Below are 17,591 nucleotides of genomic sequence, written 5' to 3' on the forward strand. Positions count from 1 at the left end.
GAACCAACAAAGATTCATTTATTTACACACATACTTTTTTTATTGTCGAATTAACAAATGTCATCATATAGTATCCAGTATTTCAAAGCTGTCACTTTCAACTGCTCCTTTTGCAAACGTGTTTGTCCATAAAAGGGCATACAGTGGCGCCACACCCCCAACACACCTCCAGTGATTCCGTCCCATGTCTCTGCTGACTGATGAGCTTCTCGAGGGCTTGCTTCGTGGCCGGGTCGCCACAGTGTGCGATGCCGTTCACCGCCACCTGCTTTGGGCCTTTATCCTCCTCATGCCCAATGACGGTGGAGGGCAGCCAGGCTGTATCGTATCCGCTCTGTTGCCACGAGCACCACATTGCTACATTCTACCTATTCATCTTGTTCACGCGGCCCAGCCGGACCTTCAGCTGCAATACCACGTGTTCTCCAGTGGGGCACCCACAGGGGTAACCCTGCGCTTTGGCTATGTCCCGACTGCAGTAGACCCCCGGGCCCAACGTGCCCCCTCGCCGAAGGCCGGAACACTCCTGTGATGATGGCTCGAGCCCTGTCACGGTGGGTGCCGTGGTACATGGTGTAGCCTTGTCTGCCCCGTGGTGCCTGACCAGGTTACAGGACAATCTGCTTCTCAACCACAGCCTCCCAACCGGTGACCTGCACCAACTTCGCTGGCATGGCTCTGCTAACGAACACACAGTTGACACCAATTTGTAAACTGATGAGATCGATCAATCAATCAAATGCATTTATAAAGACCTTTATACATCAGTAGTTATAACAAAGTGCTTTACAGTAACCCAGCCTAGACCCCAAAGTGCAAGCAAAGCAGAAGTGAGAGCACAGTGGCTTGGAGAAATTCCCATATAGGAATCTGGAGAGGAACCCAGCTCAGAGAGCCTATCCTCTTCTGGCTGTACCTCATAATCATCAGTGACAAAATCTATGACTCATAGCATACGTATCGGTGAATCGGTGTGACATATGAAATATGAGTGAGAGTGTAATCAATGTGTAATAACTACGGAAAAAAATGTATGAACATGTTAAATTATTAGGTCCTGATTGGTCAAGAAGCTTATTTGAGGCGTCAAATAGTGTTATTTGACGTGTATCTTTTTGACACGCAAAGTCCCAAACGGCGTTCCATATGTACCGGGTTAGGCTATATGTGTTGTACACACACATCAATAATGTATTGATGAAAAAACATGTTGGAGACATAGACATGTCTTCAACATGTTTTTCATTTCTAAATTCTCCCCACTCAAATTATTGTTTACTCAAAGTATGTTTCCATGATTTATTTCCCCCCAAAAGATTATTGACTAAATCTAAATTCAATCTGAAGTGCTGAAGATCCACTTTATAGGGCGATTGACAAAGGCAATGTTCCCGCAGTTGCGGAGGCTGCATTCAAGGTAAACGCTGCATATGTCGGCTCGATCAGACATGTTATTTAAACGTGAACTACAACGTAGATATTCTCAGCTACTGATTGAATTACGCTCTAAGCGTGCTAATTTGAGTACAAAGTATGATGTCGTAATGTATACAAAGTACACAAGGTGCCATTGAACAACACAAACCTCTTCCTTTTCGACTGAACTAAACTCCATCTTCTCCCTGTATAAAGAGTATTTTGTTTAGTCACCACCAGGGCTGCGGTCAATTCAGTGAATAATTTCATTCAAATCTCCCATTTATTATGAAGACTTTTCATTTTACTGAACTATCTGAATTAAAGTCGACCCTGATCACCATAACAGCTGTACAGTGGTAATTTGACAGGATTGTGAGAGAAAGCAAAACATACAAGTTAGTTAGATAGTAACAACAATAAATCCAGTACTGTATAGCTACCGCTGTAGAAAAACTACAATCTATGCCTTATAGATCCCAATAGATCCAGTTTTCTTTAGAGATCACATTCACGTTCATTTTAAAGTGCTGTACACGGAATCCCTCATTACTGTATTCATGCTATTCCATATCGTAACGCTTGGCCCATTCTCATTGCAAGACATGCCAGGCAATGTTGCCCTCTAGTGATTTTTTGGAGATACAGCATGTATTATTTTATCAATAGTCATCATGGGTTGTGGTTAATTCCATTTCAATGCCATTCAATTCAGAAACTAAACCAGATTCAAATTACACATGTTCCTCATTGAAAAACATTTAAGAGAATTGGAATTGGAATTTCAAGGTACTTCCTGAATTGACTGGAATTTAAATGGAATTGACCTGAAACCTGAGGTTCATCAACCAAAAGTATACTCAGCTGGAAAGAGAAAAACAGAGACAGAGGAAATTATTTTAGAAAAAAACACAATGGATGTAAATATTATTGTCACTTTTCCTAATAAAAACATAATTGATGTGTGAGTATGTGTGTGTATACGATATATATAATTCACTGAACAAAAATATAACGCATCATGCAACAATTTCTAAGATTTTACTGAGTTACAGTTCATATGAGCAAATCAGTCAATTGAAATAAATTCATTAGGCCCTAATCTATGGATTTCCCATGACTGGGAATACAGATATGCATCTGTTGGTCACAGATACCTTAAAAAAGATAGGGGCATGGATCAGAACACCAGCCACTATCTGGTGTGACCACCATTTGCCTCATGCAGTGCGACACATCTCCTTCGCATAGAGTTAATCAGGCGGTCGATTGTGGCCTGTGGAATGTTGTCCCACCCCCTTCAATGGTTGCGTGAAGTTGCTGGATATTGCCGGGAAGCTGTCGTACATGTCAATCCAGAGCATCCCTAAAATGCTCAATGGGTAACATGTTTGGTTAGTATGCAGGCCATGGAAGAACTGAAGAACTGACATTTTCAGCTTCCAGGAATTGTGTACAGATCTGATGACATGGGGCCGTGCATTATCATGCTGAAACATGAGGTGATGGCGGTGGATGAATGGCACAACAATGGGCCTCAGGGTCTCGTCACTGGTATCACTGCATTCAAATTGCCAAAGATAAAATGCAATTGTGTTTGTCTGTAGCTTATGCCTGCCCATACCATAACCCCACCGCCACCATGGGGCACTCGCTGTTCACAGCGATGACATCACCAAACCGCTCGCTGTCTGCCATCTGCCCGGTACAGTTGAAACCGGGATTCATCCGTGAAGAGCAAACTTCTCCAGCGTGCCAGCGGCCATCAAAGGTGAGCATTTTCCCACTGAAGTCGGTTACGACGCCAAACTGCAGTCAGGTCAAGACCATGGTGAGGACGACGAGTTTGCAGATGAGCTTCCCTGAGATGGTTTCTGACAGTTTGCGCAGAAATTCTTCAGTTGTGCAAATCCACAGTTTCATCAGCTGTTTGGGTGGCTGGTCTCAGATGATCCCGCTGGTGAAGAAACGGGATGTGGAGGTCCTGGGCTGGGGTGGTTACACGTGGTCTGTGGTTGTGAGGCTTATTGGACGTACTGCCAAATTCTCTAAAACAACGTTGGAGGCGGTTTATGGTAGAGCTTAACAGCTTTGGTAGACACTCCAGCAGCCGCATGGCAAATTGCCCGCTCCCTCAAAACTTGAAAGCTCTGTAGCATTGTGTTGTGTGACAAAACTGCACATTTTAGAGTGGCCTTTTATTGTCCCCAGCACAAGGTGCACCTGTGTAAGGATCATGGTGTTTAATCAGCTTCTTGATATGCCACAGCTGTCAGGTGGATGGATTATCTTGGCGAAGGAGAAATGCTCACTAACGAGGATGTAAAGAAATGTGTGCGCAAAATATGTATATACAGTTGAAGTCGGAAGTTTACATACACTTAGGTTGGAGTCATTAAAACTCCTTTTTCAAACACTCCAGAAATGTCTTGTTAACAACTATAGTTTTGGCAAGTCGGTTAGGACATCTACTTTGTGCATGACACAAGTCATTTTTCCAACATTGTTTACAGACAGATTATTTCACTTATAATTCACTGTATCACAATTCCAGTGGGTCAGAAGTTTACATGCACTAAGTTGACTGTGCCTTTAAACAGGTTGGAACATTCCAGAAAATGATGTCATGACTCTAGAAGCTTCTGATAGGCTAATTGACAACATTTGAGTCAATTGGAGGTGTACCTGTGGATGTATTTCAAGGCCTATCTTCAATCTCCATGCCTTTTATGCTTGACATCATGGCAAAATCCCCCCAAAATTGTAGACCTCCACAAGCCTGGTTCATCCTTGGGAGCAATTTACAAACTCCTGAAGGTACCACGTTCATCTGTACAAACAATAGAACGCAAGTATAAACACCATGGGACCACGCAGCCATCATACCGCTCAGGAAGGAGATGCGTTCTGTCTCCTAGAGATGAACGTACTCTGGTGCGAGAAGTGCAAATTAATCCCAGAACAACAGCAAAGGACCTTGTGAAGATGCTGGAGGAAACAGGTACAAAAGTATCTATATCCACAGTAAAACGAGTCCTATATTGACATAACCTGAAAGGCCGCTCAGCAAGGAAGAAGCCACTGCTCCAAAACCGCCATAAAAAAGCCAGACTACGGTTTGCAACTGCACATGGGGACAAAGATCGAACTTTTTTGAGAAATGTCCTCTGGTCTGATGAATCAAAAATAGAACTGTTTGGCCATAATGACCATCATTATGTTTGGAGGAAAAAGGTGGAGCCTTGCATGGTGATGTACACCATCCCAACCGTGAATCACGGGGGTGGCAGCATCATGTTGTGGGGGTGCTTTGCTGCAGGAGGGACTGGTGCACTTCACAAAATAGATGGTATTATGAGGCAGGAAAATTATGTGGATATATTGAAGCAAAATCTCAAGATATAAGTCAGGAATGTTAAACTTGGTCGCAAATGGGTCTTCCAAATGAACAATGACCCCAAGCATACTTCCAAAGTTGTGGCAAAATGGCTAATTAAGGACAACAAAGGCAAGGTATTGGAGTGACCATCACAAAGCCCTGATCTCAATCCTATAGAAAATGTGTGGGCAGAACTGAAAAAGCGTGTATGTGCAAGAAGGCCTACAAACCTGACTCAGTTACACCAGCTCTGTCAGGAGGAATGGGCCAAAATTCACCCAACTTATTGTGGGTAGCTTTTGGAAGGCTACCCAAAACGTTTGACCCAAGTTAAACAATTTAAAGGCAATGCTACCAAATACTAATTGAGTGTATGTACACTTCTGAACCACTGGGAATGTGATGAAAGACATACAAGCTGAAATAAATCATTATCTCTACTATTATTCTGACATTTCAAATTCTTAAAATAAAGTGGTGATCCTAACTGACCTAAGACAGGTTTTTTTACAAGGATTAAATGTCAGGAATTGTGAAACTGAGTTTAAATGTATTTGGCTAAGTTGTATTTAAACATCCGACTTCAACTGTATACGGTGTATATGTGTGTGTATGTATGTATGTATATATATATATATATATATATATGTATATATATATATGTATATATATATGTATATATATATGTATATATATATATAAACTCAGCATTGTCAACTGCGATGTCCTCTCATTGTCAACTACGTTTATTTTCAGCAAACTTAACATGTGTAAATATTTGTATGAACATAACAAGATTCAACAACTGAGACATAAACTGAACCAGTTCCACAGAAATGTGACTAACAGAAATTGAATAATGTGTCCCTGAACAAAGGGGGGGTCAAAATCAAAAGTAACAGTCAGTATCTGGTGTGGCCCCAAACTGCATTAAATACTGCAGTGCATCTCCTCATGGACTGCGCCAGATTTGCCAGTTTTTCCTGTGAGATGTTACCCCACTCTTCCACCAAGGCACCTGCAAGTACCCAGACATTTCTGGGGGGAATGGCCCTAGCTCTCACCCTCCGATCCAACAGGTCCCAGACGTGCTCAATGGGATTGAGATCCGAGCTCTTCGCTGACCATGGCAGAACACTGATATTCCTGTCTTGCAGGAAATCATGCACAGAACGAGCAGTATGGCTGGTGGCATTGTCATGCTGGAGGGTCATGTCAGGATGAGCCTGCAGGAAGTGTACCACATGAGGGATGAGGTTGTCTTCCCTGTAATACACAGCGTTGAGACTGTCTGCAATGACAACAAGCTCAGTCCGATGATGCTGTGACACATCGCCCCAGACCATGACGGACCCTCCACCTCCAAATCGATCCCGCTCCAGAGTACAGGCCTTGGTGTAACGCTCATTTCTTCGACGATAAACGTGAATCCGACCATCACCTCTGGTGAGACAAAACCGAAGAGCACTTTTTGGCAGTCCTGTCTGGTCCAGTGACGGTGGGTTTGTGCCCATAGGAAACGCTGTTGCCGGTGATGTCTGGTGACGACCTGCCTTACAACAGGCCTACAAGTTCAGCCCCTCTCGGCCTATTGCGGACAGTCTGAGCACTGATGGAGGGATTGTGCATGTGAAACAGTGTTTAAACCCTTTACAATGAAGATCTGTGAAGTTACTTGATTTTTATGAATTATCTTTGAAAGACAGGGTCCTAAAAAAGGGACGTTTATTTTTTTGCTGAGTTTATATATATATATTATTTACAAATTCACCACATTTATGATTTTATATGGGAATCAAAAAGCTTTCATGAATGTTCACCATATGCTGATGTGCTCAGCACTGTCAACAGACCCCATTATGACATCACAATGTAACGGAAGCCTTGCCATGATGTCATTGCTGGTTCCATCTGACAAGCAAAATTTAATTTCCCCTAATTTCATGATAGATCTCACAGAGATAGGTTAAGTTCTTATTTTGAGAGTGTTCATATTTATCATCAATGGCTTATCGAGGAAGAAAATCAAGTGAGTTTGACAAACTCCAGAAGGAGAACTCTCAGATGAAGAGCGTCATCGAAAACTTGAGGAAGCAAAACATGGCTTTAAACCAACAGGATGACCAGGACAAGTTTTCAAGTTTTGTAAGGATCATCAGTTTTTCAAAAATATCCTTGTGTATATTTTGTGGTTTCATAGACATACAGTAGGCCTACATCCATAAAATCTTTAGCTTAAAAGCTTTTTGACACACTGTAGAAACTATTTTGACTACTTCACTTCTGCTATTCATTTCATACTGTCCCATTGTGATCCAGGGCTATCAGGAGAGCTACCCAATCCCAGAGGGCCAGCGTGGCTTCATCAGTGATGCCAGACTTCTTCAGATGCAGAGAGCTGAGAGAGAGGCCATGGAAGTAAAGCAAAGAAAGATAAGTGCTATCCATGAGAATTATGTCCGGACTGCTCTCATCGGGGTTGGCAGCACCTTCGCTCACCACTTCGTCCCCTCTATTCAGTGCATTCCGCGGCCGAAAGCTCCACCGAGGCCTTTGCCACGAAGGCTTGAACACATAGCTCTGGCCCCACTGAAGAACGTGGTGGGGGTGGACGGAGCCCAAGTTCGACCTGGATCTCACTCTCTGGAGTCCATCCAGGTAAATAAGTCATTCAGCAGCAGTAGCGTGTGGCCTGTTCCCGTCCCTCCCACTGGAGCTCCCTCCAAGAGGGGCAAGAAGAAGAAGGGCAGGCGGGGAGTCAAAGCCCTGAAAGTCCAGTCGGACCAGGGCTGTGCTGACAATAACGGACCCATTGACCTGACAGAGGAGGTGAGGGACATCGAGACTCACCTGAAGGAGGAGGCCTGGAAGGTAGGATGGACTTCGAATGTATTGTAAATGTGAAAATTTGCAGTTCAGAATTATACTTGGACTGATACATTGCCAAAACAGATAGTGGTTCCATGTCTTAAAATCAAATCAAACTGTATTTGTCACATGCGCCGAGCACAACAAGTGTAGACCTTACCGTGAAACCAACAGTGCAGTTCAAGAAGAGTTAAGAAAATATTTACCAAATAAACTAAAGTAAAACATAATAATAATAAAAGTAACACAATGACATAACAATAACGAGGCTATATACAGGGGTATCGGTACCGAGTCAGTGTGCAGGGGGTACAGGTTAGAAAGGATACTCTCTTTGACAGCATGATAGAATAGATCCTAGAATACAGTATCTCTCTGTGTATTAGTTTATGTATATACTAGTTCTATATGTATTTCTATGATGGGAGCATTCTTTTCTGGTCTACGCCAAAGGTGGTACATGAGGTGAAGGCCATGGGCAGGAGAAGTTTGGGCTCGGCCATGTCCATGGGGGAAATAGCCACCAGCTCTCTGGAAAGCCTGAGCTCAGTGGATATGAACACCCCTGCGGAGCTCCGTGACTACTTGGATGTCGGGACCCCGGTCAAGTCGCGTGACAGCCCACCCAGGCCTGCTCCCCCTCTTACCAAGCCCAGGAGCAAACTGCCTCGGCCTATAAGGTTCCTCAGCCTGCCAAAGGCTGCCACCGACTCAGGTCAGTCCCTCTCATGTACTCACACTAATGTAAATTAGACAGGGAGATGAAGCTAGGTAGATTGATAGAAAGACAGTAGGAAGGGAAGGAACACAAATGGCTTTAGCCCAGGGCTAAGACATTTTCCCACACTTGCTTTGACTGTTTCATAGTGAGAACCTTTGCTCAAGGTTAACTGGATTTTGAGCACCAAAAAATGTGTGCTAAACTTAAAATGATATGATATCATAATGAACTAAGATGTTCTAGTGTTAAAAGCTACAAACAGATATGGAAATTAGTAAATACATAAATAATTACATACAGTTTATAGAGAGATAGATATCTGCTGTCAACCCATAGACAAGAAGGCAGCCAGTGAGCCAAAGGGCCAAATAAAGAAGAGTCAGGACCAGGCCAGATTGCAGCCCCTGTCCAACCCAGAGCAGGCCCTGACTAAGACCTTCAAGCTGCTCCACTCTGCCTCTGATGACTGGTGAGCATTCACTGTAGACAAGACCAATGGAGCTAGGCTAAAGGAAGCACAGTGTAGTGTCCTTGGAAATGTAGGTTTGAGCTACAGAGCGTAGAAACTTCTGAAATTAAGAGACCAGAGTCCTAATTGATGAACATCATTATAATGTTTTTGGAAAATGTTGTAGAAATTGCTTACGTTTCTTTCACTGAATTGCAGGGAGAAGAAGATCGAGGGCTTGACCTCTCTTCGTGTGATGGCTCAGAACCACATGGACATACTGATGCCTAAACTCCATGATATCTGCCTTGCCATTATAAATGAGGTAGCCGTATTCATTCACAGCCCTATTCATTCATCTGCACAAATCTGCTACATTTGGAGAACAAGGCAAATGATTGTGTCATGTTTCTGATGTTCGTAGGTTGTACTGCTCAACATTAATAGCTGGTCCTGTGTGTGTTATTATGATTCAGGTGAAGAACCTGCGCTCTGCAGTGTCCTGTGCTGCCATGGCCACACTGGGTGACATGTACGTCCACCTCCAGAGGGCCATGGACAGTGAGGTGGAGGGGACGGCACGCGTGCTGCTGCACAAAGCCAGCGAGGCCAACACCTTTATCCGGCAGGGCGCCAACTTTGCCCTGGGTCACATGGTGCAGAGCTGCACCCCTACCCGTGTCATGAATGCCCTGCTGGTCGGTGGGCTGAGGTAAAGAGGGAGGGGGGTCAATTAACACTCACTAAGGGGTAGATCCGGACTTCCACAAATGTTCACTTTGTCTCACATTGAAAGTTTGACTCGAGTGGAAGTTAGGATTCATTCCAAACAGCCCTGATGTGACAATGCAATAGATAATTGATATGTAGTGAACATTCTGGTGCAAAATCGTCACTGCTCGCTTAGGTATGACACACATTAGATTAGATTCAACTTTATTGTCATTGAACAAGCACAAGTACAGTACAACGAAATGCAGTTAGCATCTGACCAGAAGTGCAAATTAAAGAGTGCAACAAAAATGTACAAGTAAAACAATTAAGTACAATGTATGTTATTAAGTGGGATGTATAAATGTGCCATGAAGGCAAATGGCAAATACAAATGGCAAGTCTAAATGTGCAATGAAGGCAAATTGAAAGTGCAAGGAGGCATGCAACTGAAATGCAGGGAGAGCAGCAATGAGGTTACCGAGGTAGACATGTACATGTACAACTAAATTATGTCCTTAATCAGATTTTGCAAAGCAATGTCAGAGTCCAGTAGTACCGTGAAGAGTGCAAAGAGAGTAGTGCAACAAGGTCCCTGAGAGGCGGGTGTGGGCGGGTGGATATGGCTAGTGCCGTGCCACAGAGTTCAGCAGGGTTACAGTAGCTGGAAAGAAACTGTTCTTGAGCCTGCTAGTGTGGGAATGTAGAGACCTCTACTGCCTGCCTGATGGTAGGAGGGCAAACCGTTTGTGGCATGGATGTGAAGGGTCCCATGCCGCTTGTGCTGGAGGTCTACGATGGCAGGGAGCTGGGCACCAGTGATGTGCTGGGTGGTTTTCACCACTCGTTGCAGGGCCTTCCGGTCGGCCACGGAGCACCCGCCAAACCACACTGTGGCGCAGTTAATCAGATTGCTCTCGACCGTGCAGTGGTAAAAGTTCACCAGGATCTTGGGAGACAGGCAGGCCTTCTTCAGCCTCCTCAAAAAGTACAGACGCTGCTGTGCCTTTTTGACCAGGGTTGAGATGTTGAGGGTCCAGGAGAGATCATCGGAGATGTAGACTGGACTTAAGGTAGGCCAAAACCAGTCTTTCGAAGCACTTCATGATCGTGGGGGTGAGTGCAACAGGTCGGAGGTCATTCAGGCTTGATGCGGTTGACTGCTGTGGCACTGGTACAATGGTTGCGGTCTTGAAGCACGTGGGGACAACCGCCTGCGCCAGTGACAGATTGAAAATTAGTATTAGGGCCGGGACAATACCGGCATCGCAATATATTTTCAATGGCAAAAATGAGAACACAAAGCAGATCTCATTCTTTGGTCCTTTATTAAAAACCTGCTGTATGTAAAATAGTGCGTGATATAAATTAATATTACTCAGGATGACAACATAATGATATTTGTTTCCAACATTACGTCTATTTTCCTAAAGAAGTTAAATCAACTTCGTGTTTTGGATACTGGTATCATCCAGGACCTAATTAGCAGTGGATGTGTGTCATCTCTACACAAGAAATTTGTTAACACTTTATATGAAAGTGATGCTCCAGAGCAGGGCCGGCTCTAGCCTCTTTAGCCTCTTGGGGAGATTTGGTTGGGAGGCCCCCCCCACCAAGTGGGCCTTCAAAAATTAATGCACCCTTCTTGACGGCGGAGAGAAACGTGCATATTAAAGTTAATTTCCTGTAATTCGACACTACAGTAATGGTGACCCCGATGTGATATATCTTACAGATACTCTGGACTAAATTTGAGTTTGGACTAAATTTGAATTTGTCCTATTTAGCTAGCTTGCTGTTGTTGGCTAGATTGTCCTGGGATATAAACATTGAGTTGTTATTTTACCTGAAATGCTCAAGGTCCTCTACTCCAACAATTAATCCACACATAAAACGGTCAACCGAATCGTTTCTAGTCATCTCTTCTCCTTCTAGGCTTTTTCTTCTTTGGACTTTATATAGTGATTGGCATCTAAACTTTCATAGTATTACCACATGACCGACAACACAGTTCGTCTTTCAATCACCCGCGTGGGTATAACCAATGAGGAGATGGCACGTGGGTATCTGCTTCTATAAACCAATGAGGAGATCGGAGAGGCAGGACTTCACAAATTGAACTGACTTCTATTTTAGCCCTTGGCAACTCAGATGATGGTGCACACGACGCAAGCTGTGTAGTCAGGGTATCAGTGTGTCGCACTCGCAAATGCTTCACAACTGATTTATTTGTAGGCTATCGACTTGAAATAATTTAAACAATATAGCCAAAATAATACAATTCGTTTTAGTCTACATGTCTGACTCCTGATCTATTTAGAGTGTTTATATGCTGTTTAATACGACATGTAGCCTATTTGAAATTATGAGTGCTTCTTACAGTCACCTTTTCCTGTTGTTTACTTAAATACTTAATACTTAATTCAAATCATATGGTTTGGTTTCAATATTTCAAAACCAAATGGTTGGTTATATACCACGGCTTTCAGCCAATCAGCATTCAGGGCTCAATCCACCTGGTTTATAATTTCAATTATCTCACCAACCCCCTCGTCATCACTCTGGGTAGCAGAGTTTCAGTTGTGTTGACATCTGCAGGTCTGATATCTGATTGGAAGTTCACTTTTATAGTAGCATATTGGTCAATAACTCACATGTTTTTATTCTTACAACTCAGAGGCTTTTAAAAGAGTCTTCGATTCATTGTCTCTATCTTTTTCTTTGTTCCTGACCTGCACTAGTGAGACACGCTCTCTCCCTCCACCCCAGCGACTCTTGGGGCATGGCCTTTCAGGCTATGACTTCTCTCTCTCTCTCCCTCTTTGATCATGCATAAGGTATTGCATTGTAATGTTTGTTAATGCCTTGTATATGATTTCATAATGTTAAATACCTTTCCACTCTCAGTCCAATTCTTGATAGTCAATGTCAACTCATTGCCTAATGCTTGCTTACATATTTTAAGTATCTTTATAGCCTAAAAGATAATTTTTTGAATGTATAAATAGTTATATATCAAATGCTACCACACTACAAAGTCAATCAATTTAATATACCATCACAAATGTTTTCATTTAGGCAGGTCTTAAGAAACATGATGATTGTCATGTTCCTGACCTGTTTTCTCTTATTTTTGTATGTGTTTAGTTGGTCAGGGCGTGAGTTGGGGTGGGCATGTTATGTGTTTCTATGTTTGTTTAAATGGGTTGCCTGATATGGTTCTCAATTAGAGGCAGGTGTTTGACATTTCCTCTGATTGAGAACCATATTAAGGTAGGATGTTCTCACTGTTTGTTTGTGGGTGATTGTATCTCGTGTCTGTATGTGTTACCACACGGGACTGTTTTGTTTGTGTAGTCTGTTCCTGTTCGTGCGTTTTTCGTGTTTATGTAAGTGCTCAAGTTCAGGTCTGTCTACGTCGTTTTGTTGTTTTGTAATTTTTCAAGTATATTTTCGTGTTAGTGTTCGTTTACGTCTTGTTAAATAAATTCATTCATGTCTTCATCACCCGCTGCGCCTTGGTCCAATCTCTCTCCGCAAGACGAACGTTACAATGATATTAAAACCTCTACGGGATCAGTGTCCACCCCCGCGGGATGGTTGAGCTAACGTAATGTGATTAGCATGAGGTTGTAAGTAACAAAAACATTTCCCAGGACATAGAAATATCTGATGGGCAGAAAGTTTAAATTCTTGTTAATCTAACTGCACTGTCCAATTTATAGTAGGTATTACAGTGAAAGAATAACAATCTATTTGTTTGAGAAGAGTGTACAATGTATTGATAAACCAATTAGGCACATTTGGGCAGTCTGGATACAACATTTTGAACAGATATGCAATGGTTCATTGGATCAGTCTAAAACGTTGCACTGACACTGTTGCCATCTAGTAGCCAAAATCGAAATTGTTATGGCCTTTCTCTTGCATTTCAAAGATGATCGTACAAAAAACACGTTATTTTCTATGTATTATCGTTTACCAGATCTAATGTGTTATATTCTCCTACATTAATTTAACATTTCCACAAACCTCAGTGTTTCCTTTCACATGGTATCAAGAATATGCATATCCTTGCTTCAGGTCCTGAGCTACAGGCAGTTAGATTTGGGTATGTCATTTTAGGTGAAAATTGAAGGGTCCGATCCTTAAGAGGTTCTTTCAAAATAACAGAATAGCATATTTTGAGTTTAATTATGTTACTGTGCTTAGTTAGCCAAAGCTCGACTTCAAGTTCAGTCTGCCATCAAGTCGAAACGGTCCTATGGCAATATGTTATCACTGTGGTGACGAGAAAAGGGATATGGCTTGAAAAAGTATCTCAATCCAGGGATAGAAGGTATCGCTGTACTCCTAATTGTCCCATTATCCAAGCCTCGAAATCGAGAAGATTGAAATACTGCTGAAATACTGTTTTTAATTAGCTGCCTTTTTCATCAGCATGCTAGGTTATTCCACAACACTTCCGGCAACAACTCACCCGACGCTAGACGTCACATTTGAATGGAATCACATTTTTTTTGTTATGTCTTATACTTCCTTGTTTTGTGTACTTCTTATTTTACTATTGCGTTATTTAGATTATTTTTAGCCATTGGTGGAGAGGTACTGTCTACTGATGTGTGCTAGCCTTTGGGGAGTAACAAGTCATTTATAAACATTTATAAAGTATATATAGTGAACACTTTAGATCAGGGGCTATTAGTGAGGCACTGAGGTATTAGTAAGTGCATGTACTCACATGAATAAATACACCATTCGTGACAATTATAAATGCATTTAAAAATATGTATATAAATGGTGAGTCAAACCATTAATCAACCAATAACAAATGCCTTGACAATAACTTCTTTATAACTGGTTTATAGTACATTAGTAGTACATTATTAATCATTTACAAATTGTGAATATACTATGATCAAACACCTTATTAATTATCTGATAAATCATGAACAAATCATTTAAAATAGCATTTATAAATGTGTAAATAACTATTTATAGATTTCTTATTGACATTTACAAAAGTAGGAATAATGATTAATAAATGGTAGGTAAACTCTTTACAAACAGTTTATAAATGGTATATTAAGGGACCTTAATATAAAGCCATATACAATCCATGATCATTTGTCTCCTAACTCATGTATCTCTATGATATGTAACTGATGTGACCTGTTTTTCCTTCCTCAGCCACCGTAACGCTGCGGTGAGGAGCTGCACTGCTCAGCACCTGGAGAGACTGGCTGAGGTCATGGGGATGGCTCGTCTCCTGTCGGGAAAGAAAGACCTCACTGACCGTTTCTTGATTGCCGTCAGTAAACTGGCTGTGGACCCTGCACAGGAAGCCAGGTGGGAAGTTCCTCTTGTAAAGTAGCTTGCTTCAACATAACAGTTAAGGCCAGGATTCAATCCATGGCTTGCTATAGCACTAGATCGCCGACAATGCAGCTTTTAAAGGTAATTTACTCGAGTCAACATCTGCAGCATTTACCACGAATACAAATTGAAATTGCATTTAAAAGCCACATTGTCGGCTGTATACAGCATCTATGCTAAAGGGTGTCATGGATTGAATTGCGGATTTCAGGTATTCCAAAACAACCACAGGTAGTAACACAAATAAGTGCTACGTGGCACAGGAAAATCCAAGTCCAGGCACTCATGTGGGTTTGGAAGTTAAAAAGCCAAAAGCTTAGCCGGGATGTTTGGCCGGCAGGGATGTTCTTCTCCCATCGCCAACTAGCGACCTCCTGTGGTGTGCGGGGTGCAATGCAAGCTGACACGGTCGCCAGGTGTATGGTGTTTCCTCCGACACATTGGTGCAGCTGGCTTCCAGGTTAAGCGTTCATTGTGTCAAGAAGCAGTGCGGCTTGGCTCGGTTGTGTTTCGGAGGACGCACGACTCTCGACCTTCGCCTCTCCAGAGTCCTTACGGGAGTTGCAGCGATGGGACAAGATTGTAACTACCAATTGGATACCACGAAATTGGGCTAAAAATTTTAAATGTAAGAGAGTCCAAATAGTCAGTACCTGATTCAGTTTCCTTCCTTCTGTTTGGTGCCTAATGAAGACAACCCTACTTGATCACAATGGTCGGCCTGAGCCAAGCACTGTGCAGATTCGCTAAGATTTTCATAATAACGAACGGTTAATACCCAGTTGTTAGATAGTTGAGATGATTTGTAGATCAGGTAATGCGGTGCATTACTCAAACCGACCCTCTTGCAAATTCTACCTAATGTATGTCTTATTTTGATGGGATATTTTTTCTCAGGTTGCCATCAATTGAGTACTGTTTTTAATCACTGACAGTAGAAATTATTTGATATGTTGCACGTTTAAGATGATATTAATATATTTTTCCACAGGCATCATGGTCGCAATATCTTGAGAAACCTGGCCACCAATGGCGACTTTGCTAAAATGTGGGACAAATTCGCTCCGAGGAAAGAGCGAGAATCCTTGAGGGAGGTCATCTCAAAGGTTAACCTCAAAGAAAGGTACATTCTCTCTGGATGATTAGAAGAAGTGTGACAAATGAGCTGATATGATTACAGAAATCCAATCCCACTGGGCACAGATATCAGTTCAATGTCTAGTTTTGATTTAAATTTGGGAACTCAACCAAAATGTGAAATCAACCAAAACTGCTAGTTAAAAGTTGGGTGAAAAAAAATCCAATTGTGTTTTCCACGTTGATTCACCGTCATCACTGTAAGATTATATCTTTGTCTTTTCTCTTTTTCAACAGGAATATCTGAATAATCCCCAACTTGACTATATATTTGTATCTAAATATTTGCACATTTCCCAACTTGACTATTATCCCCTCCGGTCCCCAAACTCCAATATTTTCGCTCATTCTAAGAAACGTGACACTATCATCCACTATCATCCCCATGTAAATGCATCTTTAAACTGCATTGACTCCTTGTCCAAGTCCTGAATCCACTATAAGGCAATATGAACCACATTCAAAGCACTAAATTACCTTTCCTCGAAGCTCCTATCTGATCTACCAGCTCAATAGTGGTCTACTGAAACCATACTCACCATCTCAGGGGGTGCTCAGATCATCAACCACTGACCTCCACACCATCCTCAAAACCAGCAGTCCTCTTTTGGAGGCAGGTTGGTCAGTGCTCCTGTATGGCACCAACATTGTGGATTTTCATCCAATACTTCTGGACTATGAGAACATTCTTTGGACAATAAAATCTGGTAAAATGGAAGCTGGCTACAGTCTCAGTTTTATCCTCCAAGACAGTGTTAGGATGTGTAACAACAATACCGAATGGGCACGCAGGGCACCTGCCCTGTGGGCCCGACCTCCAGGGAATATCATCATATCATCCAAAACTAAAAGTATAGTGGATGTATATTACAGTACGTGGACGTTTTACAATTCGTGAGCATTTAAAAAAATTGAGTGGGGATGTTTTATTTCAATTTGCTTACTGGTGCTCTTCCATGCCGTCCCTAGGAGGGGTGCGTCACTTGAGTGGGTTGAGTCACTGACGTGATCTTCCTGTCTGGGTTGGCGCCCCCCCCTTGGGTTGTGCTGTGGCGGAGATCTTTGTGGGCTATACTCGGCCTTGTCTCAGGATGGTAAGTTGGTGGTTGAATATATCCCTCTAGTGGGGTGGGGGCTGTGCTTTGGCAAAGTGGGTAGGGTTATATCCTGCCTGTTTGGCCCTGTCCGGGGGTGTCGTCGGATGGGGCCACAGTGTCTCCAGTCTCAGCCTCCAGTATTTATGCTGCAGTAGTTTGTGTCGGGGGGCTAGGGTTAGTCTGTTATATCTGGAGTTTTTCTCCTGTCTTATCCGATGTCCTGTGTGAATTTAAGTATTCTTTCTCTCGGAGGGCCTGAGTCCTAGGATCATGCCTCAGGACTACCTGGCCTGATGACTCCTTGCTGTCCCCAGTCCACCTGGCTGTGCTGCTGCTCCAGTTTCAAATGGAATGAAGGCCAACCCTGCTAACCATGGTCCTTCCCTGTAAAGTCTAGACCTTTCCCATCAAAACCCCAAGCCCCCATCCTTGTCTACA

General features: G+C 42.6%; 1 long non-coding RNA gene across 1 annotated transcript; it reads left to right on the plus strand.

The window, feature by feature from the left end:
• Positions 1-15,913: 15,913 nt before the first annotated feature.
• On the plus strand, positions 15,914-16,774 carry LOC139535212 (uncharacterized). Its single transcript, XR_011667077.1, has 2 exons — positions 15,914-16,042; positions 16,294-16,774. It is a non-coding gene; the product is annotated as an uncharacterized lncRNA (long non-coding RNA).
• Positions 16,775-17,591: the final 817 nt, after the last annotated feature.

Source organism: Salvelinus alpinus, chromosome 12, assembly GCF_045679555.1.
Source record: "Salvelinus alpinus chromosome 12, SLU_Salpinus.1, whole genome shotgun sequence".
Taxonomy (NCBI): Eukaryota; Metazoa; Chordata; class Actinopteri; order Salmoniformes; family Salmonidae; genus Salvelinus; species Salvelinus alpinus.